The 18,750-nt window shown below is 39.9% G+C and overlaps 2 non-coding genes across 2 annotated transcripts; both read left to right on the top strand.

Annotated features, from left to right (window-relative positions):
* Window positions 1–1,071: 1,071 nt before the first annotated feature.
* On the top strand, window positions 1,072–1,145 carry TRNAN-GUU (transfer RNA asparagine (anticodon GUU)). Its single transcript has one exon. It is a non-coding gene; the product is annotated as a tRNA-Asn (tRNA).
* Window positions 1,146–1,701: 556 nt separating this feature from the next.
* TRNAV-AAC (transfer RNA valine (anticodon AAC)) lies at window positions 1,702–1,774 on the top strand. The gene has a single exon. It is a non-coding gene; the product is annotated as a tRNA-Val (tRNA).
* Window positions 1,775–18,750: the final 16,976 nt, after the last annotated feature.

Genomic DNA, 18,750 nt, shown 5'->3' with positions numbered 1-18,750 from the left:
TGCCTTGTCTTTGATGAAGACAGTCTTATTCTGATTCTGTGGTCATTACTACCTTTTCTAAGTGTTGACTTACCATCCTTTTAATAGTAATTCAACAAGCATCTATTAAGAGCCTACCTTTTGGAAAAAAAACACTGTTCTAAGTGCTGAGAATATATGAGGGAAACAAAAGGCCAGTGACCTTGCACAGCCCTCCCTCATTCAAATCAGTCACCTGCAGCAGCGTCATCATCTCCCTGATGCCACGATCTTCCTGGAGAAGGAAGGACAAACATGATCTGTGAGTGAGTGGCAGCTCCTCTCCCTACCTGGGGAGGGTACATTTCAAAAGCCAAAAAAAGGGAATGACGGAGAGGGTTGGGGAGGACGGGAACTGGCTGGACGGCTGAGTCCTCAATGCAGTCTCTTATACGTTCCCCGGGAGAGCTGGCCAGGGCTCAGATCCTGCTTCCGACACTTACTGTCAGTGAGGTCCTGGGCCAGTCATTTAACTTCCTAGTGCGGCGTCTAGGAGGCTCTCTAAAACAATGGGATGAAGAGACAGTGCAGACGGGAGTCTCTAGAGGGAGCTTCGTAGGCACTCCCCATCCCGTGGCCCTTCTAGGGAAAGAATGCATCGAGGAGAACTGGGGGTCATCGAGCCGGCGGGGTGATAGCCAGGCTTCCAGAGACCGTAGGACCGCACCCAAAGACCAGCTGCTATTAGCGTTTGGAGACGAGGCCGAGCAGATGTTAGCATGGACATACCCCTTCGCCCCACCTGGCCCCTGGGGACCGAGGGGGGGGGGGGGGGGGGGGGTGGAGACACGTGGTTGCCAAGGTGCCCGTGACCTTCGTCCCGGCCCGCGAGGCCAGGCCGGCGGCGGTGCCAGCTCCGTCTGCTCACAGGTGCGGATGCCCCCGGGCTCGCGCCGGACTCCTCCTCCACCGCTCCAGGGCCTGCGATCCCTTCCTTCGATCCGCTAGTCCGTGTTTTCCCTGCCACTTCCCAACACGAGGCTGCGCCAAGCCCAGTCCCTACTGCCCATCTATCAAACCTATGTACCAGGCACAGCAGGGCGAACACGTGGAGTCTCTGTGGCGCAATCGGTTAGCGCGTTCGGCTGTTAACCGAAAGGTTGGTGGTTCGAGCCCACCCAGGGACGCACGATAGAGTTGTGTTTTCGTACGAGGGAAGCCAGCGAAGCATTTTCCTATGAATTGTCCCTTTGCTTTGACCTGCCCTGCTTAGCCCAGTCATTGCCATGTGGCCTTACTCATGTGCGTCGGGTTCACAGAGCTTTAGAAAACTGTTTCCCTGAGAAACATGCGCTTGCGCTTTCTGCTTGCGAGCGTCAGTTCTACCTTTTGTCATACGTAACTGTATAAAGCCAAAAGAGGACCTAAAGATTAACGGTTCCCCGAGGTCTTCGGGGATGCAAAGAAAGAAGCTCAGAGCACGTGCGGTCCGCGGCACGACCTTGGGCTGGGGAGGCTTGTTTCTGCTCCGCAGCCTGCGTGTGTCCGGTCTCGCGGGCAGTCTCCAAAAAAGAGAGCCAGCGTCCTCGAAATGACCCTCACTGTCCGTGGTCGAGAGAAATAGAATCGCTCATTCATTCATTAAATACCCGCGCTTCCCTCCCACCTCCCCCGCCACCTTCCAGCCTGGCCCCGTTTACATTGAATATAAATAACGCTAGAGTGACGCCGTTCTGCAGTACGGTTTCCGTAGTGTAGTGGTTATCACGTTCGCCTAACACGCGAAAGGTCCCCGGTTCGAAACCGGGCGGAAACAGGGAGATGCGAATTTTTCCCAAGAAATGACGGGTTTATATTTTCAATTCCCTTTTCATGATTTTAACACATTGTGAGGGTTATATTCGCATTCAGGGTTCTCATTTTGTCTGTGACTTCACTGGTGGTTCGGAGAGCAACTCCACTTCTTCCTTTACTGCAGAATTCTTGCAACGCGTTTCTGCTGAGATCCTCCATAGAGAAGAGAGGATCCGCCCCTTGCGCTGTCTTTATTCCCTTCAGTCACAAGCATCCCTGCCCTGCCTCGTCCTGGCTTGGTTAATCAATACTCCATCCTGTAGGCACATTCCAGTGCAACTGAAACTATTGATTTCGCTCTCGGAACCTAAATTTGATAATCATGGGGGAAGGGGGGACCTTTAACACCCATCTTGCTTCTAAAAGGACTTGAGGAAGTATACAAATTAAAACACATCTCGAGATCTAAGAATAAGATAGTGTGAGTCCCTGTGCTACAACAGTAGCAGGAGTTGTGATGTTCAGATACCCGAATGGAAAACGCTTGGAAGCAGAAGCAGAGTTTTCTGGCAGCTTCGGTGAACGAAGTGATGGGTTGCAGGGGCGATAGAGTCCCCTGTGTCTCTTAATGCCTGTTAGACAAGAGCTAATAAAAGAAAGACAGAGACAGAGACAGAGAGAGATAAGAGAGAGAGAGAGAGAGAGAGAGAGAGAGAGAGAGAGAGAGAGAGAGAGAGAGAGCAAGACATAGCAAGATGCATGTAGAGATAGGTATGTATATACTCACATACATGCACACATATATGTGCGTATATTTATGTGCATACACACGTGTGTGTATCCCTCCTTTTGCAAAAGATTAAGTGTTTAAAAGGTTCTAACATGGTGACTTTTAGCACATAAATTCTAACCTGAGGTCCGTGAATTAATTTTACAGATGGTTGGGAAAGAAATTATATCCCCATTTTCACTAACCTTCAAATGATATTTAATATTTCCTTCAATTATTTAAAAAATATTATTCTGAGAAGAATCCATAGACTTCACCAAACTGTCAGAGGGGTCCAAAGGGGGAAAAAAACTAAGAGCTCTTATCAGGGACTTCCCTGATTCACCCTTACAATTAAATACAATTCAATAAAGACATTTCTGAAAGTTAGGTTAGTCCAAGTGTCCTATGTAAATGAATAAAGGAATAGAAATCTGTAGAAGGTAAATCAATAACCAGTTTCTTGGTTTTGCCCTCTTCCACCTCTCATCACCATAGCTGCTGGTGCTTTCCATCTACTTTGTGTATCTGGAGCACGTCCCTAGTTATTTGCAGGCACATTTTCACCTCATTAGAATGCAAACTCCTTGCGGGCAGGGTCTTTCTCAGTCTTTCTTTGTATCCTCTCGGTTTATCACAGAGCCAGGCACCGGGTGAGATAGTGTGATAAATGACTATTTTTACCTTTTAGCCTGTCTTCACAACCAAAAGTATGCATGCCTTGGGCAGATTCCTTGAAAAAAAAAATAGGTTTAGCCTGGAAAAGAAAACAGTTCAGTGGGGTCGTGTTACCTTGTTCAAATATTTGAAGGTAATTCATGTTGGAAGAGGATTTCTACTTGGCCCCGGAGCACAAAACTAGGGGGAATGAGTCAGAAGTTTGAAAGAAGCAAATTTTGGAAAAACTTGCTAACAAAGAGAGCTGTCCAAGTGGAAAGGACTGCCTGGGGGGGGAAGTGGGGTCCATTGCCTGCAGGTTTTAAAGCAGAGGCAGGATCACTTAGGAGGTCTGATGGAGTCTGGTTCAGGTCCTTCTCTATCTCTTCCAATGTTGAAATGCCGTAATTCTGAAGAGAGCTTTTGACAGGTGTTGGATCTCAGTTCATGCACTATCAAATGCTCCAACAACTACGTGCTGTGCAGATATATTTACTGTTGATTGAAGTGTGAGCCATATGCTTCAGATACAATGTGGGAGACGGTCAAGGTTGGCTGCCACTCTCCTTGGAAGTTGGAGAGGCAGCTGCATTCTTCCTCAAACACAGGTCAACTTTCTTTAGCAGAGTCTAGACAAAAGCAGGAGCAGAAGGAAAACAGTCTCTACAGGCAATGTCTAGTTGTTTTTTTAAAAAAAACCACTTTTGAAGAACATTGGGCCAAACATTAGAGAAAGAACCTCCTGCTTTCTATCTTATCATCTAAAAGGAGTTACAATAGGGCAAACAGAAAAACCTACCCCTACCCTTATGAGGATTAAAAAATTAAACTGAGATGAAAACATCCGTTTATGTTGTATAAGTTATTATTTGCAGATTTTTCTGTGCAGTGGAAACTTAAAGACAGAAAAAAAATTATTCTTTCTGGTTGAAATGGATTCATTTTTCCTTTTATTTCTTTTTAATTTTTTTTTTCATTTTTATATGACATTACTTTCTGAAATATGTCCCTCCCTCTTCCCCTACCAAGGGAATCTTTCCTTGTAAGAGTAAGAAATAAAAGAAAAAAACCAACCAGTGTGCCCTTTTTAGATGTCAGCAAATTCTTAGGCCAAGGGGCAAGGCCAGAGATGATTAGACGTAAGAATGTGACCCTATCAAAGATGATTGAGTTATTTCACAACTTGTAAGGTATTGGAGGCTTGCCGATACTGTGAATGTGCCCCCAGGGCACAAACTGTCTCTGTACCTTTTCCCCAACACTCATTTGTACAGAATCACAGAATATTATAGACTTTAAAAAGCTGGGGAACCTTGAACTCCAGAGCTGTTTGGCAGATTATTGGGCAGATGTCTGCTGCCTGGTCATGGCCTAGCCTGCAGAGATGAATATTCAGGAAACATACTGGATAGTCACCATAAGTTAAGATGACATCTCTCCCAGAAAGGGGCTCAGTCTGGACCAATAAAGAGTTGTCCAAAGAAGATACTATACATACACTGTTTTCCCTCTCTTTTTCTTACCTGACATTTGACAAATCTCAAAGCCAAGGTCATAGAAGAGTAGAAAAGCTTTCAGCCTATTCTAGGCTAATGATATTTCTGAAAAAGCAAAGTAGTACCTGGGATAAGGGCAAAAACTGATATTCAGCCTGAAAATTATAGCAGAATAAACCCAGAAGCAAAGTAATTATCCTGACCCAACCTGGCCAAGGGTAATATCACCTAGCAAAGACAACATGACTCTGGAGAAAGGACCACATTAAATTCTTCACATCCCACAGTTCCAGAATTGTGAATTGCCTTGGTCACATGTGTTCCCCACATGTGTGCCTTACTACCTTTAACTTTATGCCGAATGTCTACCCTCCTCCCTCTCTTCTCTCTCTCTTATCTGTGTGTATTTGTAGGAGAGTCAATGGTCTGTAGCAAGTATTTGTTAGGAAATTGCTCAACCCAGAGGTCCCAAGATCCTCCTTGGTCCATTTGACTGGAGGTCAATAAATCAGGATTCGGGTTAGAAGATAAAAAGTTTAATTAGCAGCTGCCAGGTGGATAGCAAATTCTTGAACAAAGGGAGCTACACACATATATGGGGCACATGGGGTTTTGCCCATCCTTAGGGTGACATTGACAACAGCAAAAGGAGCTTATCAGGTGAGGATACTCAGTCACTTTCCTTATTTGGAAGGTTGAATAATAGAGACAAGATATCAGGTGATTTTTTTTTGGAGGGGGGAAGATATGTGTTAAGTTTGGAGTCTCAAGAGTTGCCAAGATCAGATTCATCCCAGTGTGATAATGCTTTTCTCTGATGTTCATCTTAACAGAATATCCTGTTATGGTGGGACAGGAAATTTCTACAATAATGGAGACCTCTATTTACAGAACCCTAGCTCTCTTTCTTTGATTTCTGAGGCTACTTTTTGAGGGGAGCTGTTTTCCCCAAACTCACACTTACCTTCTCCACTTATTCTTGGTATTCCATTTGAGTAAATGCCTTTGATGATAGCTCATTGAATCTCTTTGATTATTGTTCATGGTGGAAGCATACTGACAAGGTCTAGTTAACTATAGTAATGGATGTAACCATCCACCATCACTACTAGAACCTGAAGTAGCAAAAGCCCCTCTGGGGACCAAACCTGTGAGTCGCACAGATTTGAGGGAGGAGCACAGAGGGTGTGCTATACAACCAACTCACACAGTTAGTCTGACAGCATATGCAATATTCCATACCTCCAGTTCCCTATCTCTGTAATGAAAGGGGAATTTCCTCAAGCTGGATTATTATAATTGCATGACATTCCATTTCATTTTGTCTTGCTTTCCATTTACAATGTGTGTCTTGTTTTCCTGGTTCTGCTTGTTTCACTTTATATCAGTTCATACAAGTCTTTCTGTGCTTCTTTGAATTATTTCTACTCGTTCTTTTTTATGGCACAGTTGTATTCTATTATCTTCTTGTACTATACTTTGTTTTGCAGTTTCCCAATTAATGGGCACCTATTAATACAAGGCTATATATCAATTAATCCATAAGCATTTAATAATTGCCTACTGTGTGTCAGGCACTGAGAACACAAAAGCAAAAAAAAAAGTCATTGCCCTCAAGGGTAATGCCATCTGCAGTTAATCTTATCAGAATATCCTGGTGGGGCAGGCAGCATGGAAGGCAAATATGTGGGACTTTTCTTTGTAACTTCCTTGAGACATATTCCTTAGTCATGGGATCTCTGAGCCAGAGAGAATGGACATTTTAGACACTTTTTTCAGTATAATTTGAAATGGACTAATTTTAATAAAATTCTAAAAGTATAGACATGTAGATCTGAAATAATGGAGTTTGGGGACGCTAACCTCAGTGCTCCTCTAACACAATAATCCATCCCCCAACTCAATACCTTTTCACAACAATCCCTAGAATACTCTCCATCTTCAGTTCTGCCTCCTCAATAAATCAATCAATAAACATTTACAAAATGCCTACTAGGGTCAGGAACTGTGCTAATTGCTGGGGATACAAAAAGAGGTAAAAGACAGTTCCTGCCCGGGTTTCCTTCAAGGCTCAGCTTAAGTTCCATCTTCTATAAGAGGCTTTTGGGGTTTCCCTCCCACCCAACACCTTATTTCCTTTTGAGATTACCTTCCATTTCCATTGTGTATATCTTTTAGGTACATTATTTTACATCCTTCCCCTTTAGAACATGAGCTCCTTGAGGGCAAGGGCTATATTTGTTTCCACAAAACCTTGTACCTAGTAATGCTTAATAAATGTTTATTGACTGGTTGAAATTTTGATGAATAATTAACATGATTGGTTGGTTGGTTGGTTGTTGTCCTTCATTCTTGAAGAGGATCAAAATGACATCACTATGTTGGCATCCAGCTGTGGCTGATAAGACCAGTGTGAGCTGAGAAGGCTACCACAGGCCAGGCACAAATAGTCCATATGAACATTTGGAGTGGAGTTGTCTCTAAATTTGTGCATCTCATGTTTCTTTTGAGCTACTATAATTCTACTCCACTCATAGGGCACAGAGCCTTCTTTGATGCAGTCATGCCACGCTGGGCAGTCCTGTGCCAATGTCTCCTATATCTCACAATTGATGCCAAAGTTCTTCAGAGAGACCTTGAGAATGTCCCTGTATTGATTCTTCAGTGCTTGCTTTGTGTGAGTGTCTGTAAAATATTTGTCTTTTAGGCAAATATATGTTTGGCGGTTGAACAGTGTGGCTGGCCCATTGGAGTTGGGCTCTCTTAAGTAGAGTTTGAATGCTTGACAATTCAGCTAGAGGAAGGACTTCAGTGTCTGGTACCTTATCTTACAGGTGATCTTCAGAATCTTATTAAGACAATGCAAATGGATGAAATTCAGTTTCCTAGTGTGGCACTTGTAGACTGTCAAGATTTCACAGGCATATAACAATGAGGCCAGCACAACTTTGTAGACCTTTAGTTTAGTGGATAGCCTAATACCTCCTCTCTCCCACACTTTCCTTCAGATTCTCCCAAACACTGAGCTAGCTCTGGCAATACGTGCATCGACCTTACCATCAATGTTAACATTCCTGGAAAGTATACTACCAAGGTAAGTGAACTTATCCACAGCATTCAAAATTTTTCCATTTGCTCTAACTGAGGATTCCAAGTATGGATTGTGCAATGTTGGCTGGCAGAGAACTTCTGTTTTCTTGGTATTTTCAGGTAAAAATTAGCACAAGAAGCAGAGAATCAATTCATAGTTTGTTGCATCTCATCCTCAGAAGCTGCACTGAGTTCACAATCATCTTTGAACAAAGTCACCCACCAACTCTCCCTCCACTCTAGTCTTGGCTTGTAACCTCTTCAAGTCAAATAATTTGCCATCAGTGTGGTAGCTGACCTCAATGCCATTTTTGTCCTTGTTGAAGGCACCCAACAACATTGCTGAAAACATTATGCTGAAAAGCATAGGAGCAAGCACACATCTCTGGTTCTTTCCGTTGGTGACTGGGGAAGCTTGAGAGCATCATCTATTAGAATAATTTATATATGGGGTGGCTAGGTGGCGCAGTGAGTAAGAGCACCCAGAGTCGAGAGGACCCAGGATCGGTTCTGGCCTCAGATACTTAACACCCACAAAATAACTGGCCGTGTAACCTTGGGCAAGTTACTTAACCCCAATTGCTTTAAAAAAAAAAAAAGAAGAATTTATATATGTTGTATAGAAATATGCTGCTATGCATGTGTACATATCTACAATACAAGTATGTATATTCAGCATATTTGATTTTCTGAATGGTTTTATTTTGTTCAAAATACTTTGAAAGCTTAGAAGAGAAAATTTGCAAAGCCCCTTCAAGCACAGGCTTGAGGATGCTGAAAGGTATTGGCCTAATGAATTTGTGACTTTAAGCTATTGTGTGCAAGCTAATTTTTATAGTGGCAAGAGACACTCCAGGCCAGATTTTGGGCACCAAAAGTTCCCTATTGCTTGTACGGGCTTCATTGGATACATAGCGTCTTTTGGGGTTTTGTGGCATTTTTGGCAGTTTGGAGTCATGAAGGAGACAGAGAAAAGTAGTTGGAGCTAGTTTACCTTATTTATCATGGGGCTCATAAGGAGGTAAAATTGATTCCTCCCTGAAAGGAAGGTATACAAGAAATAACAAAATGAAAAGAGATTTTCAGTGTCTTCTTCTTGAAATACCAGAAAGAACACAAGTGTGTTAGCTAGCCAGAACAGGAAGAGGAAGGAGAATGTGTCTTCATTTATCTCTGAAGACCTGAGTAATGAATGCAAATAGTACAAACTTTTCATTCTGGGTCCCAAGTGAGCCCTACCTACTAAGTCTCAGAAAACACAGAAGTTAAACTGAATTTTTATGAAAAAGAATAGTGTTCTGTCAGTCAGAGTGTTGCATTATTGTTAGAGGTGTCTATTTCTTTTAAATCTTACTCTTTATTTATAATATTATTCCAAGATTATTCTGAGCATGTTCATCTTTTATTCAGAAGCGACCTATCTTGACTTGCTACTTTAATAAAGAAGCTGGGCTCTATCTTTTATAGAAAAAGTAAATTAAAATACAGAAGCAAGTGTTTTTTATCTCTGGTACATCAGTTATCTATTTCTAAAAATAAACCTACCTGTGGGATCCATACTATATGAATGAGCAGGTACTAGAATCATAGGAATAGATGACTCTAAAAGGGAGAAAATACCTTGCATGTACAATTTGCTTCAGTGCTAGCAAGGATCACAGAATTAAATTATTCACCTTGAAGTTTTAGCCTTAGTCTAAAAGGTAGACAATTTTTATCTGCTAAATTAATTCACATTTCTAGAGCACCTTAAGGTTCTCATGCTGCTTTCCTCACACCAACTCTGCAATGTAGGTAATGGAAGTATTATCCCCATTTTACAGATAAGGAAACTGAGACTTAGAATCTTGTGTCTTGCCCAAGATCATACTGCTTAAAAAATTTTAATTTAATTCAACAGATACTAAATTTCTACTGAGTACAAGGTACATATCCCACAAGATAGGTGGGATATATGAACACCAAAAAGAACCAGTCCCAGGAATTTGAGAAGGAGTTCAAGCAGAGGTTCTGTAAATATTAGAAAAGCTTTTATCCTATAATTAATAGGGAGCCATTGAGGGTTTTGGAGTAGAGGAATGACATGATCAGATTTGTGTCTTCAGTGGAAAGCTGAAAGACTGGAAGGAAAAGAGAACAGCTAGAAAACTATTACAATCATTCAAGTGACAGCTGACATGAGCCTGAACTGGGGTTTTGGCAGCGGTGCCTGAATGAGAAGATGGATATGGGCGAAGTTGTGGATTCAAACCCAAAATACTTTGATGCATCCATAAACAGGTAATCTCCCAGTTAGAGTGTTAGCCCCTTGAACGGCAAGGACTATTTCACCTTTGTCTTTGTATTCACAACGGGGCTGGCTCTTAGTAGATATTTAATAAATGGTGTAGAAGTCAGTGAGAGATTTCTCAAAGTAATGTATACAAGAGAGAAATGAGATATTCCGAACTAAGCTACCTCTTTAAAGGCTTTGGTGTTGGTGATCACACCCTCCAATCAGAGGAACAGGGGATAGTGATGAGGTGGAGTCCCAAAGCTTCTGGGATCTTTCAAGATAATGAAGTTATTCCAATAATGAACTTCCCAGGGCAAGGGGAAAAGTCAGAGAAGTCCCCAGAAAGTGAAGCCAGGTGAGAAATGAAGATGTTCCGACGTCCCTCTTTAAATGGCGGTTCCAGGTACGTGCGGCCTGCCCTCCAATCAGAGATGCTGATGTGGATGTTCTCTCTTCAAGTGCAATCACAACCTCCACATAGGTTCTCATCCGGTGCTCTTTTTTTTTTTTACTTAAATTTTATCCTTTTCTCCTTCCCTGCCCTCCCCCTTTTGGGAAGATAAAAGAAAAACCCTTTGTAGCAAATAAGCATAGTCAAACACACAAACTTCCACACCAATAGTGTCCAAAAAAAATCTCTCTTCTTGTGCCCTTGTTATGAGGTGGATGAAGTACTTTATCACCTTTCTTCAGGAATCCCAAATGGTTGTGCATTGATCACAGTTCTTGTAACTTTCAAAGTTGCTTTTGCAGTGTTGCAGCAATCCTATAAATTGTTCTCCTGGTTCTGCTCATTTCATTCATCAATTCATATGAGTCTTCAAAATCATTCGTTTTTATAGCATTTTTTTCCTTGTCTTTTTGGAGGGGGGAAGGCAGGACAAAACGGGTTAAGCGACTTGCCCAAGTAACACAGCTAGTAAGGGTTAGGTGTCTGAGACCACATTTGAACCCAGGTCCTCCTGACTCCAGGAGGCTGGTGTTCTATTCACTGCGCTACCTAGTTGCCCCATGTCTTTATAGTAATGATGATATTATACATTGCTTTTCTGAGTTTGCTAACTTGATTCAGTATCAGCTCATATAAGTCTTTCCATGTCCCTTTGAAATTATTGTTTAATTTTTTTACAGCACAGCAATATTCCATTACATTTATATACCACACGTCAAGATGGCAGTCTGTGATATCATCAGTCCTCTGAAAATGAAGGACAAACAACTGCCATTCCCCCAACTGACAGGCAACCCCTTAGTTTGCAGTTTTGGGCCGCTGTGTGACCTTGAGACCACATGTGGCCTTCTAGGTCCTCGAGTGTGGCCCCTTGATTCTGTCAAAGGGCCACACTTGAGGACCTAGAGGACCACATGTCTCCATCCCTGGTTGGACAAGTGTAATGGGAATGCAAATTTGGAAGATCTTCCCTGCCCCTAGGCTAAAGTGCACCTGAAGCCTGGGGTGGGAGGCTTGTTTTTCAGTAGATACTTCTTGATTAGCCAGTGAGTCAACAAGGTTGTTACATTCTCTGAGCCAGGAGAAGGCTATATAAGCCCTGATGTGTAGCTTTGTTTTGGGGGCTCACTTTGAGAAGTGTTCTGTGATTTGATCTGTATTCTGGGAAGCTGTTGTCCAGGGCCCCCCCGGCTTTGAAAATCCCAGATGCTGATTTGGTATGGATGTAATGGTTGGACAGTTTGGAAATCTGTCTACTTGATCTGTTTCTGTCTTGATAATTCTGCCTGTATGCTTTGAAGTTCGGGGTGCTGACCTTTTTCCCCTGAACAAGGTAAACGATATATGTCTGACTGATTAAAGTAAGCTTGTTAACCCATTTTGAGTTGCTTTCCTTTAACAAAGCAGATCCAAGAACCTGTAAGCAGCCACCCTAGGGACTCCAGGGTGCTTGCTGCTACAACAAGATGACTTTTTCTTTAATCTCTTTTAAGGATAAGCTGAGCAGTAGATGATATGGCATAGTCAGAAGGCATACACACTGTAGTAACTTTTGTGTCTAATTCCAAATCAATTTCCAAATGATTGGACCCATTCACAGTTCCACCAACAGTAATGCATCAGGGTGTTTGTTTTTCTGAAGCCTCTCCAACACTGGTCATTTTCCTTTTTTGTCATTTTTGTCAATCTGATGAGTGTGAAGTCAAACCTCAGAATGGCTTTAATTTTCAGTTATTAATAGTGACTAGGAAAATGGCTCTTATTCTTATAAATTTGAATCAGTTCCTCATATATCTTAAAAATGAGATCTTTGCAGTCAAGAAACTTGCTGCAAAGATTTTTTTATCCATTTGTTTTTCTTTTAATTTTAGGTTTATTGGGGTGGCTAGGTGATGCAGTGAATAGAGCACTGGCCCTGGAGTCAGGAGAACCTGAGTTCAAATTTGACCTCAGACACTTACCACAAAACTAGCTATGTGACCTTGGGCAAGTCACTTAACCTCAATTGCCCTACCTTCCCCCCTCCAAAAAGCAATAATAATAATAATTTTAGGTTTATTGAATTTGTGTAAAACCTTTAATTTTATACAAGATTATCATTTTTATCTTCTATGATCCTCTCTATCCCTTGTCTAGTCATTAAATCTTCCTCTATCTACAATCTAATAGGTTATTTTCACTTTTTCCTCTAATTTGTTTATGATATGGCCTTCTACATGCAGGTCACATATCCATTTGGAGCTTATCTTGGTGTAACATGTACAGTGTTGGTCTAAATCTAATTTCTTCACACTGCTGCCCAGTTTTTCCAGCAATTTTTATCAAAAGTGAGTCCTTATCCCAGGAGCTGGGGTCTTTGTACACTAGGGTGCTAGATATATATGCTTCTGTATGTTGTATACCTAAATGGATTAAACTCTCTATTTTCTAATTAGTACCAAATTATTATGAGACTTACTACTTTGTAGTATAGTTTGAGATCTGGTACTATTAGGCTCTGTTGTGTGACCTTTTTATCCCTCCATTATTTCCCTTGAGATTCTTGAACCTTTCTTTCTTCACATGAATTTAATTATTATTTTTTTCTAGTTCTAAAAAGTAATCTTTTGGTAATTTGATGGGTATGGTATTGAATATGTATTTATTTTAGATAGTATTGTCATTTTTATTATATTAACCCAGCCTTTTATTATATTGACACATGAGCAATTAATATTTTTCCAATTATTTAGATCTTTTATTTCTGTGAACAGTGGATTGTCACTGTGTTTACATAACTTATGTATATCTTGTTAGTTAGACTCCCAAGTATTTTGTACATTCTGTAGCAGTTTTAAGTGGAATTTCCCTTCCTATTTCTCCCTCCTGAGTTTATTACAGAAATAATGATGATTTTGTGGAGTTATTTTATGTTCTGCAAGTTTTCTGAAGTTATTGTTTCAATTAATTCTGTAGTTGACTCTGTAACATTTTTTAAGTACGTCATTATATCATCTCCTTTACCATGTCTGTCCCCTTCCTTTTTTCCCCTTGTCTCATGTTAGCCAACATTTTTAATCTATGTTAAATAAAAGTGGTAACAGTGGACATCCTTGTTTCACCCTTGATTTTACTGGAAAGGATTCTAGTTTATTCCTGTTAGACACAGTGCTAGTTCTTGGTTTTAAGATTATATACTATGTATTATGTTAAAGAAAGATTTATTTATTTCTTTGAGTCTTTTTTCTTTGTCTTAAAAGACATAGATATTATTTCAAATGCTTTTTCTGGCTTTATTGATATAAACATATGATTTTTGCTTCTTTTGTTGTTAATGTTTAATTAAGTTTACAGTTTTCCTAATATTAATTTGTTGTTGTTGAGTCATTTCAGTCATGTCTGACTCTTCATGACCCCATCTGGTATTTTCTTGACAAAGAGCCTGGAGTGGTTTGCCATTTCCTTTCCCAGCTCATTTTTTACAGATGAGGAAATTGAGGCAAACAGTGTTAAGTGACTTGCCCAGGTCACATAGCTAAATATCTGAGGTCAGATTTTAACTCAGTTCTTCCTGACTCTAAACCAGGTGCTCTATCTACTGCACCACCAAGCTACCCTGCCTCCTAATATTAACCAGCATTGAATTTCTGGTATAAATCCAGCTTGGTCATATTGTATAATCTTTGTGATATGCTATTTTAGCCTTTTTGCTAATATTTCATTTAAAATTTTTGTATAAATGTTCATCAGGAATATTAATCTATAATTTCCTTCTGCTTTGACTCTCCTTGCTTTATGTGTCAAGACTACATTTGGGTGATAGAAGGAATTTGGTAAGGTCCCACCCCCACCCCACTCCCTGCCTTTTTTATGCTATTTTTTCAATTTATACAATATTGGAAGTAATTGTACTTCGAAGGTTTTATACAATTCACTTGTGAGACCATCTGGTCCCTGGGTTTTGAGTTTTGTTTTGATTTGTTTTTTGGTTGGTTGGTTCGAGGGAGGAGGGGGTTAAGGAATGGGAGAGTTTACTTATGGCTTATTTGGTTTCTTCCTCTGGGATTGCTTTGTTTAACTTCTCTATTTCTTGTTCTGATAATGTGCTCTTCTTATCTCCATCTTTCCATAAACCCTCTATAAAGGATCCTACATAATGCACAAGCAGCCTTCCTCTGGATCTTTCTTTTACAGTCTTGGTGGTACCAACATGCATTTAGGCTGTCCATCTGTTTGTTGTCTCTCATTCTTAATACGTGACTAATCCCCTCCCCTTTGCAGTCATACATGACCTCAGTGATATGACCTAAGTCATTTCTGGCATATATTGTTTTGTTGGTAATACATTATAGCCAGGAGTGTGCCAGAAGCAACTTGAATGGGGAAAGCTGATTGTTAAATTTTCAGTGTAAGCATTTATACCTCAGAAATTAGCAAAGCTACAAATCTGAACTTGATGTGTTGTTTTGTTGATTGTCTAGCTTCAAGATAGTGGTAAAGAAAATGTTAGTAATTCAAATTAAATTTAAAATTCTTCTATATGTCTTACATACTTTTTTTTTCTCCAAAGAGCTAGCTGTTAAACATTTACCAGCATACTCTAGCTGTAGCATACTTAAACATATCAACAATGACTGTTTCCTCATATACAGATCCAGTTTTATGAGTAGGTTAACATAAACTATCACCTTTGTAGAGTTATGTGATTAGTGCCAGAAGACTCTGTAGGACCCAGATTATCTGCTACTCTTGGTACATTTACAAGCCACATTATCTCAAATCCTACTGAGGATTACTACTCTTAAAAGATGGAAATACCCTTGAGGATGAGCAGTTTAAGCTTTTATCAGACATTTACATCTTAATATGAATTAGGTTATCAGCTCACTTTCCTCCATGACAACTAGTGGAGATAAGGAGTGAATTTTTATGGGAATGAAAAGAGGATTTTGGACCACCGAGGGCATCACACAAACTGATACTGTAGTCTGCTCCAATAAATACAGTCAGAGGGGTGGAAAGAAGGGGAATAGAGATGCATGAAGAAGAAATTGGAAAGAGGGCAGAATTTGTCCTACTTGCGTTTTGCCTAAAGCCAGTCCTATTCACAGTCGATAACCTTTATTTGTCTTAATGGAGATGGTGATGTGTATATTAAGGATTATTTAACCCAGGCTCTATTTCTTACTATAAGTCCTATATTCAAAAATCTTTTATGAAAGGAATCTAAAATTTAGGGCAACATCAACACTTTCCAAAGCATCCAGCAACACAACTGTGCACTGCATCCCTACTAATTACTTTCCAATATGGTAGTCACATACAACTTCTCCATTGCCTCAAACAATAGATTCATTGCCTCTGTGTGCATAAACCAAAAAGACAAAAATGAACCCTTTTCTGGTTGATCTTTCTCTACTCATGACCTGAGAGCTTAATTATAACAGTAATGGGATTCTGGGTATCTTGGAATTTCAATTAGATTCAACAAAATGTATTGAATGCATAATATGTGCCTGGTACCAAGTGTGATGCAAAGATGTGTGAATGGTTTCTTCCCTCAAGGAGTTTATAGTCTGGGGAAAATATAAGGAGGCAGAATAAGACATATACATGAATAAATTTAATGCAGAGAAGGGTGTGAAAATTCATGATCGGTAAAAAGTGCTTTAAAAGTTCACAAGAAGTCCTCATTCTCACTTTGGATAACAGAAAGAGGTGGGGGAAGAGGACAAAAATAGCTTCATGTAGGGGGTATATTTTAATCTATGCCTCCAAGGATGAGTAGAATTTCAAATGGCAGAGTCATGCAGGTTGACCATCCTCGGTCAAAGATTCAAGATGAGCAGAAGTCCAGAAGGAGAGAAGGACATGCCCAGAGAATTTGGAGTTGGTCAGTTTCAACATTGCCATGGTAAACTAGAAGAATTACTTCTTCCTTGTTCTTCTCTTTTCTCTTACCATGCTATTCACTGGCTTCCTCTCCTCATGCCAAGATTCAAATCCTAGAGAACTGACTTCGTGATAAATGTAGCCCTAAAGGGAGCATGATATGGGAGAATGACCATTGGACTTGGATTCAGAAGAACTGATTTCTAGCTCTGGCAAATCACTTCGTGTCCCTAGACCATCCCTTCTATCTTGATTTTTTTTTTAAAGGGAGATACTAAGATTGGTATTACTTTGGTTTTGGTATACTAATGAAATATTCTGTATATGTTGTATAACTATGAAGTCCTAAAGGGGAGCAAAGGGCAAAGAGCCTCACATTAAAATTACTTAATTGTTGGTATTCTAAATGTGAAATCTTTATTCAGTGACCAGTAAGTTGGTTTCTTCCTGGAGGAAACTAATCATATCAATATTGACATTATATATGTAACCAGAAATGAAACAATAAATGAAATTTAAAAAGCAAGCATGTTGCAGCTCAATGGGGTGATGACTCACAAGTTTTCCTTGGAAAGCCAAATAAAAGAATTGGCAGAGTGGGTTTAATTGTGCACTGAGAGACAACAGAAAACTTATCATGGGATTACTGTAGTGTTCTTAAAGAGCTTAACCTAAAAAAGATTACCCTGAAAATAAACGCAGCAAGCAAGGAAAAATTAATGTATAGGACTAAAATAACAAATGGAAAGTTTATAGAAAGAACGCTGAATTGAAGTAGGTAAAAGACCAATGAAGTTCCCAGAGAACAGAAAATGAAACTATATCTCTCCCCTGTCAAAGGGGAAGGTAGATTACTAGGAGAGAAAGATAAATACATTGTCAAATGCAGTGCCTATAAGATGTGTTAAAGAATTGACCCTGTTCTCTGCTACGGCACCGTAACCGGGGTATTATTCATTATTATTTATAGCTGTGAGAAAAGAAGCATTTGAAACACAGATACATAATTTTATATGCTATGAGAAATATAGCTCATATACATACATGTATGCAGATCTAAAGATATACACATAAAGTAGGAAAAAATTCCTACTGTTTTTCAAAGCACTGAGAGATGAGTTTTCAAGATACCTGAAAGAGAGAATATCTCAAAATGTCTGCCAGATATTTAGAAAGAATCATAGATATCCTCCCCAATTCCACCCTCTGAAAAAAAAAGTGATTGAAAAGACACCAATGACTTGGGACTCATAGTAGTTAATCTATCATCTTTATAAAATCCTTACAAGAATGATCTATACATAAGTGAAATGTATCCTTGATAAAAATAAGAAGAGAACACACAGGCTTTCACAAACCATTTTCTACAGGAGACCACATCTCCACAGAATGGAAGATCTATTTTTTTGTTGATTTTACTTAAAGCTCTTGACGTGGTGGAACAAAATGGAGCTTAAAAGACTACCATAAGTGTCTCCCATGCATATGGTAGGAGCTTATAAGATTCCCTGAGATGTGCAATGCAGAGATAACTTTGTTTAATGATATTCTGATTAACATTGTCAAGTGGTGCATGAAAATGGTATGCTTACAAAAACGTTTGTCACTGGTATAGAAAATGTCTTCATGGAATCCAAATGGAAGAAGGATTTCCTATCAATGTCAAGGTTTTCTAAAGATGCTTCTCCTTGTGGATGGCACTGTGCTGAATATATTGAGCCCCAGAATGCCATAGGAGTGAGTAAAAAGATCAATAACTCAAAAGTTTTTTTTAAATATATAGGATAAAAACAAATGGATAAAGAATGTTTATTGGTCAAACTTACGACATGTAATTGAATGGGCAGTCCAGTGAATTACTCTATTAATTAATCCACTATCAATATTTGGACAGGTGGACAATAAATCCAAATTGGAGGAAGAGAGTAGGCTGGGTTGCATTTGGGAATTAGTGTAGCGCTTTCAGTCACACATTCACGCTTTGTCCACCACAATCTAACCTCAACTGGACTTTCTCTACCAAGCTTTTCATTCTTCCCTGATGGACTAGTACACTTCCTATAGCATCTGTTTCAAACAGTCTGCTTCCTCTTCAAACTTCCCCCTTGGCCCCTTCCCCTTCTTATGAGTAGGTGCCTTAAATTTTGCTGAAAAACAAAATGAAGGCAATAAGCACCTTCTATCCTGCAGATCTAAATATCACTGCTTTCCTCCCCTCCCCATTCTATCCTTTTTTGCTCCAGCTTTGGAGGAAGAGTGACTCTTCTTGCTAACATCAACTCCTCAATTTGCACCCTTCATCTCATCCCATCCCCTCCCCTCTTTTTCAGAAATTTGGCCCTTTGATTATCTATTTATTTTTGCTTCTTCATTTTCCTTCACTCCATCT

Source organism: Petaurus breviceps, unplaced genomic scaffold, assembly GCF_028583685.1.
Source record: "Petaurus breviceps papuanus isolate PSGF00001 unplaced genomic scaffold, PetGlider_PUasm1.0 91133, whole genome shotgun sequence".
NCBI lineage: Eukaryota > Metazoa > Chordata > Mammalia > Diprotodontia > Petauridae > Petaurus > Petaurus breviceps.
Note: the sequence above shows the minus strand (reverse complement) of the source record. Positions and strands in the feature narration are given on the sequence as shown.